This window comes from Ochotona princeps, chromosome 18, assembly GCF_030435755.1.
Source record: "Ochotona princeps isolate mOchPri1 chromosome 18, mOchPri1.hap1, whole genome shotgun sequence".
NCBI classification, from domain to species: Eukaryota; Metazoa; Chordata; class Mammalia; order Lagomorpha; family Ochotonidae; genus Ochotona; species Ochotona princeps.
In genome coordinates this window covers 37901994-37913269 of record NC_080849.1, presented here as the reverse complement: position 1 = coordinate 37913269, position 11276 = coordinate 37901994, and positions in this window count along the sequence as shown.

Below are 11276 nucleotides of genomic sequence, written 5' to 3'. Positions count from 1 at the left end.
AAGCCAGGTGTTTATGTGGGAAGCAATCCCAGGCAGCAGAGAAGGTGTGCATAGAAACCTAGGCAAGAAAAGGCGAACACACGGGCACTTTAAAGGAGTCCATTGTCACTGTAGGTGGCTGATACTCAGTTCCATCTGGTGTTCTGAGGACCCTTATCCTTATGAAGTGTCTCCCAGAACTCCCTGGTCAGGGCATAGAAGAGAGAATCACTTTTCCATCTCTTCTCACCCTCCATTGTTGTGCTCCGTGTCATACACATGTGGATATCAAGCAAACTTAGCACTTCCATAGTAACCATCAAATTTGTTGTCATCCACAGTCCCTTGAGGGGTAAAATAATGAAGTCAAATGTCCTGTTCTTTGACCATAACCCATGTGTTGTAACTCCACCCTTTTACTCACTTTTATTGCACTTGCCCTTCAACTCCTAACCTTTGATTCTTATATTTTATCCCATTCAGACTATCCCAGCTAGTATCAGGTAGATTCAAATCCTGTCTCACCACTTAACAATCTAAGCCCTTTGACCTTGCGGAAGTTATTTGAATTCTGTATGTCTCAACTCTTGCCTATAAAATTGGATAATAACAGCACCAACTTTATGGAGTTGTTTTGAATGTGATAATATATGTGAAGCATTTCACAGTATGTCTGATGCATAAAAGCTATTCAATTAACAATAGCTATTAAAATTTAAATGGTGGTTAAAATAATGATGATGATATTTGTGCAGCTCAGAGTCCATAATGTCATCTACTTTCTTACTTTTTGACTCGGGTTTTTGTTGGATTTGACAAATGAACCCAACATCTGAATTTATCTTCTTTTTATTTCAAAACACTTATTGCTGCCGGCATATGCTTATTACCATGCCCATTCCCTGAAAGAACTCTGAAATTTGACTGCCTGGGTTGAAATATTTATTCCTCTACTTTTTTGAAGTGTGAAGTTTGGCAAGCCATTGGCTTCTCATTTTCTCAGCTTACATGCTCTGAATGTAAAATAATAATTCTAACAACATCGAATGATTGTAAAGATTGAATAGATTAGTATCTACAAAGAACTTAGAGCAAATATTTAAACATAATAATGAATGAATATAAATAACTGTGCTTTTATTATTAATTTGGAGAATCTATTATCTCTGTATTATTATTAATATGGAGAATACATGCAATAAAGGGATCAATCCTGCCTCCTGGCACCAGAAAATAGAAGCCTTCACTCCTGAATCCAGGGCACTAGGCTTTAGTTTATATATTATATATATTTTATAACCTGGAAAAACCGAGCATATCTTCTTCAACTACTGTAAGTTGATACCATTTTTCTTCCTTCAAAAATGAATTCATAAGTCCACATTATTCAAGAGTCATCCTTGGCTCTTCTGTTTTCTCTTCTTTCTTCTCTTATTTTTACTGTTTTATTTATGGTCCCTCTTCTTCAGACTGAAAACCTGCAAAATGTTCTTGATTCTTCAAAAATGCAAGCCTGCTTTCTTTTGGTTTGTTGCTTAGCAGTTTCAGGTCATTTTATATTCATTATCACACAAAGTAAGTCTACTCAAATTATTTCACTGTAAAACAAATTTATTCAAGGGCTTTTTGGAGGTCTCATTATGAGGTAGAAAGTATTACAAATGCTTATATCTGTGATACTTCAAGAGTTTCATCATGTTAAGTTAAAAGATAAATTTATTTTGGCTTATAAAAAACCTAAAATTCATGAATAGTTTTTTCACAATATGTACTCTCGTGAACTTTCTGAAGATCCCTCTATTCATAACTCTAAAAAATTGCACCAGTATAATCTTTAACAAGTATTTATGTATTTATTTGAAAGGAAAGGAGATGGAGAGAATGGAGAGAGAGAGACTCTTATCCTCTAATTTGCTCCCTAAATGGGCTACGCTGACTAGAGCTGGGATAGGAGCCTAGAACTCTATTTATATAACCCACGAGAGTGGCAAAGGTCTGAATACTTGCACTGCTTTTCCAGGCACATTAACAGGGTACTGGGTCAGATGCTGGTATTGCGGGCAGTGACATGTCCTGTGCACAATTCTGCCCCCTTTCCCCGTCTAAGATTTATTTATTTGAAAGGCAAAATTTCAGAAGGGGAAAGAAAGAGAGAGAACCAATGTAAAGTTATCTTTCACTTCCATTTACTATGAATTTTTCAGAACCATTATACATAGAGGGAACACTTTGTGAAGAGACTGAGAAAGAAGATGATCATCTACTGTACAAGCCGAAAATCTGGCTTTGGACAGATCCTTTTCTCAGCCTCCTCAAAGGGACTGAGCCCTCCTGACCAAACTGTGGCTTTAGATTTTAGATTCCTGGCTTTCCAAACTGTGAAAGAATTTATTGCTGTTGTTTAAGTAACCAGGTTCGTGATATTTTGTTATAGGAGACTCAACAAATAAACACAAATACAAACTCAATTATATATAAAATACAATGTGAAATGGATTGAATGTATGCAAATAGTCATCTTTAACTTGGTGATATAGACTAAAAATAAACAAAAACAAAAATACTATATTTTGTCTCATTAAGCTTTTAAATTAGAATATACCACAGAGAATACCACAGGCAAAAGAATATAACATAAGCAGAGTAGATTGATTCACTTCTTCATATTCTAAAAAACTTTAACTGGTGTGCTTCATACACTAGACAGTATGGATATTCCATTTGTGACTTCATGGACTTCTGTCACAGGCAGTTAGTGTATTATTTAGCTGGGCCATTGGAAATCAGACTTATTAGCACCTTGAAAACACCTGCGAGGAATTTTTCAAACATAGGTACCTGGGATAAATGTCAGAACTTTTGATTTAATTGGTTCATGGCAAGACCCAGACATCAATATGCTTTTTCAGACTTGACCATGGATTGAAGTGTGCAGTCAAAGAAGAAAACGTTGGTCTAGGCAGTGTTTCTTATTCTTGGCTGTTCATCAAAATTGACTGTGCTGCTCGTTAAACTTGGATTCCGGAACCACTCCCTCAAGAATCTGATTCAGTAAGTCTGTGGAATCTGTACTTCAAACAAGCACCCCAGGGGTTCCCAATAATTAGTCAAATTTAGGAAACACTAATCTAGGCCATCCAATAAAATTCAAACAAGCTAGACAGGTCTGTTTTGTGCTTAATGACAAAATTTTCTCAAACTCATTTTAGTGCTACCTGTTTGTTGAAAAAAAAAGTTTCTGATTTTTCTATGTGTGTTTATATGTCTATATTTGGCTTATCCACTGACCCTTTGCAGAGCATTCAAGAATCAATCTAAAATACATGTATGTACAAACTCTCCGTAGTTGTCGTATAGGCACGCAGGATTTAAAGCCAATAACCTAATTGTAAAATAACTGTGTATATTTAATCACTCTGAAATGATATTTTTCCTTGGAGGAACTTTTTCCTTACCAATTGTGAATCACTATTTACACTTCAAATGAACTTATAAGTCTTTTTATTTTTCAAGATTTATTTAGTCATTTTTTATTGAAAACTCAGATAACAGAGAAGAAGAGAGGCAAAGAGGATGATCTTCCGTCAACTGGTTCACTCCTCAAGTGGCTGCAACAGCTGGAGCTGAGCCGATCTGAAGCCAGGAGCCAGGAGCTTCTTCCAGGTCTCCCACACAGTTACAGGGTCCTAAGGCTTTGGGCCATCCTCGACTGCTTTCCCAGGCCACAGGCAGGAAGCTGGATGGGAAGTGGGGCCCCTGGGATTAGAACCAGAGGCCATATGGGATCCTGGCATGTGCAAGGTGAGGAGTTTAGTTGCTAGGCTACCGTGCTGGGCCCTAGAAGTCTTTTTAAAAAACTTTTATTTATTTATTTTTTATTATGATTGAAAGACACAGAGATCTCTCGCCTAGTACTTCACTCACAAAGCACCCTCAAGGTCAGGGCTGGGTCAGGCCAAAGCTGGGAACCATGAACTCAATCCAAGTTTCCCACGGAGGGGTCAGGAACCCACTATGTGAGCCCTCTTCTGCCACCTTCTTTGGTACACGGTAGTGGGATGGTAGGATCAGGACGGAGCTGGGACTGAAATCCAGCCTCTCTGATGTGGAACGTGCCAAATGCCTGTCTCTGGAATTCTTAATTGATGTCCTGGGAGACTGACAAGACTGCGCATATAATGCTATATAATCAAGCATGTTTTGTTTTTCAGTTTCCTTCCAGTCACCCTTGCCAGTTCTATCATTCTCAGCCTATTTGGGAGCTAATTGAGAAGGATGTTCCATTCTGTTGATTGACCTCTTCAAGAGGCTCTTCCCAGAGTTGCATCTTTTTATAAATGTTGATTTCATCCAGATACTAATTATGACTACCAAGTCCAAATGCAAAGGGTGAGGAGGAATGTACTGTTTTTGTTTTCCTAATTTAAATCTGTACATTTCATGTTACATTCTGATTCACACTATTTTATACGTTTTTACTTTTCAAGTCAGAATGGGCTTCTAGAAATCCACATTGCTCTTTGTATCCTAGATTAAAGACGTAAATATCTAGTGGCTTAGCAAACATGTAAACAAAATAAACAATAATGAATGAAACAGCTTTGTCATAAAGAATAACACAATAACATGTTTTGGGATAATAACTTGTGAAGTTTTTTTTCTGTATTTTCTTCATCACAATATTTTTCCATTTTCCCATGGATGTTTTTCACTTTGGTATTTTAGTAGTCTCCAGATAAATCTCTCGCTTAGGTTCACCATGTTCGTTCTGCTTAACCTTCTCTAGGAAAATGAAACATATTTGTGTGTGAATGTTTAAACTTATGGCAATACAGTAAGATTACTCAGCTCTAAAAACAAAACAAAAAATAGAACAATTAATGTTATGCTGGTCAATGCTTAACAACCAGCTTTCTAGGAAAAAAAAAAATGCAGGAAGCACTGATTCAGAACATGTGGTGATGCCTGCGGTCTAAGTACTCTCACTCCAGCTGGCTTCACACTGCAGGCACCGGGTCTTTGAGCGCAGATTTCAGGAGAGACACGCATAATATGCAGTATCCGCAACTCAGCAGCTTCTCTAGGAATTGTACTGGCCTCAGACTTCGTATCCATAGTGACTCAAACAGATGGAAAGAGAAACAGTACATTGGAGTGAGGACCATTGGGTGTGAGTCCTGGCTGGTTCCTGCCTGGCCCTATGAACTCAGGCAAAGCAAGTCATTTCCCTCTGATCCTGAGTCCTTCTTACTAATATAGCCAAGTGTGTCTCTTTAATCACTCTTCTTTGCTACTTAAGCATACTTCAAAACAAATGTGAGATGTCATATTTGTGTTTCTGCCTGCTGTGATGTGGTAAGAATGACAATTTCCTTCAGACAAACCCCACTAGAACATGAAGTGCCTGTTCAGTTCTCCTTAAAGCAGCCAACATCATCAAAAACAAGGAGACTGTGAAAGACCTTTACAACCAAGAGGAACCTAATGAGACACAGTTACTAAATTGAGATATTCTTGATGGATCCTGGAATAGAAAAGGACATCACACCCATCTGAAAACAACAAATTTTAGTTAATAATGCTGTACAAGAGTACTTGAAAAAGTCTATGGAAAATTGATTTTAAAGTTGGTTGAAGCACACACAAAAAATCCTCAAAATCCATGCATAGGAAGGTTTTTTTTTTTCTTCCCTTAAGTTGTTGGAAATGAAAAGATGGTTTGCCTGGTAAGGTCAGTCTAAACTATATGTATTGAAAAATGTGCAAGTTTACATGTTAACCCACAATCAAAAAAATATACAAGTGGGGCAGATGTGTAAGGGTTAAGAAGCTGATTAGCATTCCCACACTCCACGAAAGAGTGCCTGAGTTCACGCCTCATGAATATCCTTGCTGTGGAACTCTTCATTTGGCAAATGTCTATACATCTTTCCAGCTCCACTGAAACATTACTTCCTCCTTATGACAAACTAAATCTAACCATGTTGCTGTATCTACCACACTGAGCGACCTTTCCCCTTGTTTGTACTCTGATGGCTTGTGGACACAGTGGTTATTTCATCACACTATTATAATGGTTGTTTCATCTGCTTCTTTTATGTACACTGTGAGTAGAGTGTCCATATATATCCTGCAAACATAGAAATGCTAAAAGAAGGGACACACAGTGCATGTCGGATGAATACAGTTGGTCCCTGCATAGGCTTGGCTTGACCCTGCCTCTGTGTTGCTCATTCTGATGTTCATGTACGCTCTGTCTCTCCCAGTTCGAATATTGCCCACCCTCCCTTTTCTTCATCTAATTCCTCCTCAGATTTTAAGTCTTCCCCTTTATGGAATGTACTTACTTTTGAGAGTGGTTGCATTTACTTTCAGGATGACAGCAGGGCACCCTTGATTTGTCTCTTGTTTTGATGTACTTTTAGTTCAGGTGAACTAAGGGTCTCTGATGTTTACAATCCCTACAGGTCACCTAGTAATTACTTCACTCACGTGTATTGATTGCTTGGTATTTATTCTGAATATCCTAATCCGTAACGGATGATCTTCTTGAATGCTTGAAACACGTATAGTTTTTCCATAATTTAACGTGATTAAAATGATCTTTTTACAATGATGTATGTACATTTTTTGTTCACTTAACAAAGTTGCATACACTCTGGGGACATCAGTTGTTTTTACTCACTTTCCTTTTCTCAGTTTCTGTCAACATACTAGAAACATAGTCTGCGGAGCTGGCAAAAAACAGTGAACCTACTGCAATCTAAATCCAAGCTCTGAGAGTGGAACTAGGAAATCCCTGAACTCAGCATTTTTGAAACTCATTTTCCCTGAGATTTAACACTGCAGGAAAACTGCGTGTTAGCAGTTGATTGCAGAATCACAGTAATGCAATGATGATCCGAGTCCAGTGGCTAATTGAAGTTATTTCATAAGGGTATTCTTTAATGGGTGTAGCTTCTTTTGTTTAAAGTCAATCACTCTTAATCCATTTACACAGAGGACACTGCAGTTAACCTACATGTAAAGTGGAGAAGTGTACTTTTGTGTCATCCATAAATATTTATAAATTACTGTCTCCTTTATGCCATTTATATTCTACATGTTTGGCACTAAATATGACAGTGGAAAGTCATTTTTAGATTTATTTTTTATTGGAAAGGCAGACATATATAGAGAAGGAGAGAAAGGTCTCCTGGTTCACTCCCTAAGTGACCGCAATGCTTGGAGCTCAGCTGATTCAAAGCCAGGAGCCTCCTCTGGATCTTCCATGTGGGGGCAGAGTTCCAAGGCACTGGGACCTCCTCCACTGCTCTCACAGGCCACAAGCAGGGAGCAGGATGGGAAGTAGAGCAGCTGCGAAACAAGCCAGCATCCCTATGGGATCCTGGGCTTGCAAGGCAAGGATTTGGCTACTGAGCCATTGTGCCAGGTCTGAAAACTAATTTTGTTAATGAAAATTGAAATACAGAGTCTAAAAAATTTTTACAATGTACATGTTGTCTGTTTCTTCTATGTTACCAAAAATTTTTTTCAGGTAATTGAAATTCACTGAGAGGTTAGAGACTTCAGAATCTAAATAATAAACTGAGAAGTTAGAGTACCTCAACATTTATTTCTAAACCTCCTTGTCTCATAGCTTTGATTGGTAAAAATTTTTCCCACTCTACACACATAAGCAAACTAGCCAGATCCATGGATTTGCAGACAAACAGCTACATTATGTGCCCCTTCAAGATGGACACTGTAGCCATTGGTAAATCCCTTTTTTTTCAGGATTATCTTATTTGGAAAATGGAGAATTATGTTGAATTTCTAAGTACTATATAATACATTTTATATACTCATTATACTAAATATCTATTAGGATCAGTATGTACTAAGAATACATGGAGTTCTAGCGATCATTTCCTCTGCTGTGTAAAATTTCCAGTGTTTGATACAGTCCCATCGGTTTAGTTTTGCTTTTATTGCCTGTACTTTGGAGATCTTATGTTCAAAAAATCATCCCCTCCACCAATATGTTAGAGGGTTTCCCCTACATTTTCTTCCAGCAGCTTCAGAGTATCAGGTTTTCAGTTTAGGTCTTTGATCCATCTTGGTTTGATTTTTGTATATGGTAAGAAATATGGATCTACATATTATACATCCAATTTTGCCAGTACCATTTCATTTTCTGGACTCCACTGTATTATCTGAACGCTTTTGGCAAAGATCAATTGCCTGTAAGCATGTGGATTAATTTCTAGGTCCTCTGTTCTTTTCCTTTGGCCTATGAATCAGTTTTTATGCCACTGTCATGCTGGTTAATTGGGATAGTGTGGTAGTATTCTTTGAGGCCTTGTATTGTGAGCCTCCAGCTTGATGTTTCTTTTTCAGGACTAAGGAAATGGTGACTAGAGTGAAGAGACATCCGACAGAAAGAGAAGAAATATTTATAAACTGTCTAGCTGTCAAAGGATTAAAATCCTGAGTAAACAACAACTTAAAAAAAAAAACTCAACAACAACAAAACCAATATAGTTGAGCAATGGGCAAATGACAAAAGCATTTGCAAAAGAAGAAACACAGATGTTCAAACAAATATATGAAAAAATGTTCGATGACACTAGCTGTCAAGGAAATGCAAATCAAAACCATAATGAGGTAGCATTTCATGCACTCCCTCCACCTGCAATTCCCCAACCCGTCAGAATGACTAAAACCAAAACACAGAGCAAAACAAATGATAATGACACTATAAAGAAAGGGGAACATTTAACATTGTTGGTGGAAGTGCAAATTAGTACAGTCACTGTGGAAAACACTGTGGAGATTGTTTACAAAACTAAAAATAGAACTGCCATGTGATCCAGCAATCCACTCCTGGGTAATATACCAAGCGTGGGATGTGAACACAAAGAATCAAAGAGATACGTGGACCACCGTATGTATAGCAGCTCTGTTCACAATAGCCCAAATCTGTGATTAACAAAGGTGTCCATCATCAGATGAACGGATACAAAAATTTGGTATGTGTGTGTGTATTTATATATTATAATAATATTATTCAGCTATAAGAAAGAATAACATTCTACCATTTGCAACAAAACAGACTCAACTGAAGGACATTGCATTGACTTAAATAAGCGAGATCCAGAAAGACAAATATCACATCTATTTCAAATATTCATTACATGAAACATAAAACATAATATATGAATGTTACTATATAAGTAAAGAAGATTATAGATACTATTTTTAATATTTTAACCTGTTAATATTTACTACTTAACACTATTTTAATATGTTAAGAGCATATTTAATATGTTAAGAGCACATTATAGAATTTGAAGGAAAAGGATTAAACTCTGAATAATAAACAATGATAAACACATCATTGTTCAAGGTCTTTAGCGTCAGGGACCTAGGGAATCAATCCAACACACCTTCCAGTCCTTTGAGTTGAAGAACATTTCTGTTGGCTTAGAATTTCCCATGGAGGTGGCAACACAAGGTAAACTGTAAAGCTCGGAGAGATTATTCCAGGTTGATTACTGATGTTTTTCTTAAGCAGCTCTGAAATAATGTCCCCGTTTCCTTGTGTTTCTCTTCAATGCAGCTTGGCAGTGTTGCTTTCTTCACATTGGAGCTCTTACTCCCTGTGCCTTTGGGGGATCAGACACCTGTCCTACCTATGCAATGCATTCCCGCATGTCCATCCAGACTCACTCTGAATGTGAAGTTTGGGGCAAGGTATCACTGTCACTCTCTCATACCCAGTCACATTGTTACTCTGGGCTACTATAACAATGTCACCTTCACTTTTTAAAAATTATTTTCATTAATATTTTAAGTTCAATTAATACTGAAAATTATTAAATTCAATAACATTAATATAATGGGGTAATCATGTGATTCTAGTATGTATTTTTTAGAATTTTTTTTAAATGATCTTACTTATTTGATTAGGATACAAAGGGTCAAGGGCTACAGGGTGAGAGTGGGTAAGACCATTGTTTCCACACTAATATCATTTTTTCCCCTGTATCTGGGGAAAGGGGAGAAACAAAGGGAAAAGCCCCACCCAGCCTCCCACCCATCCCAGATCCCCAATGTGAGGCACACTCTGAGGGTGCTGCTCAGTTTTGATAGTTCAACAGTTCTGAATTGCTGTTCATCTTGCTGTTCCAATCGCGATGAAACCTATTCAGAATCCACTGGCTGACATAGTCTCTTCATGGTTGGGGTTCTGAGCTCAGCAGTTTAGTTGGAGGGATCTCCAAAGAAACTTCATCTGAGATGGTCCTTCACTTTTATTTCAACAAGTCCTGTTGTAACCCACACCTTGATAAGCATTCAGTAAAGCCAGCTAATGTTTTTTTCTCCTTTTGCTCTATTTTCTTTCACATTGTGTTAGGTATTTTTTCTCCCAGTTTTTATCCCTCCTTTTAATTAATTTTTAATAACTTTGTCAAATGTATTAAGATTTACAGTTTGGGGCCTGATGCGATAGCATAGTGGTAAAGGTCCTCGCCTTTTACACGCCAGGATCCCATATGGGCGCCGGTTCTACTCCCGGCAGCTCCTCTTCCCATCCAGCTCCCTGCTTGTGGCCTAAGAAGGCAGTAGAGGTCGGCCCAATGCATTGGGACACTGCACCTGTGTGGGAGACCCGGAAGAGGTTCCTGGTTCCTGGCTTCGGATTGGCGCAGCACCAGTCATTGCTGTCACTTGGGGAGTGGATCATCGGACAGAAGATCTTCCTCTCTGTCTCTCCTCCTCTCTGTACATCTCACTTTCCAATAAAAATAAATAAATCTTTTTAAGAAAAGATTTACAGCTTTGAGTATTTTCACTGAACTTGTTTGTCGTTACTGGAGTCTTTACCTTTTTGCACAGGAGTTAAAAAAATCACATTTTTAACTGTATTAATTCACTGAGACATATACAATTGTTTTACTTCAAAAGCTACAGCAAAATCGTTAAGTGTCATCATTCATTTTTTAAAAAAGATTTATTTATTTTTATTGGAAAGGCAGATCTACAGACAGGAGACACAGAAAGAAAGTACTTCCTGTCCAGTGGTTCACTCCGCAAGTGGCCGCAATGGCTGAAGCTGAGCTGATCTGAAGCCAGGAGCCAGAAGCTTCTTCTTGGTCTCCCACGTGGGTGCAGGGTCCCAAAACTTTGGGCCGTCCTCTACTGCTTTCCCAGGCCACAAGCAGGGAGCTGGAGGGGAAGTGGAGTTGCTGGGATATGAACCAGCACCGATACAGAATTCTGGCACATTTAAGGCAAGGACTTTAGCCACTAGG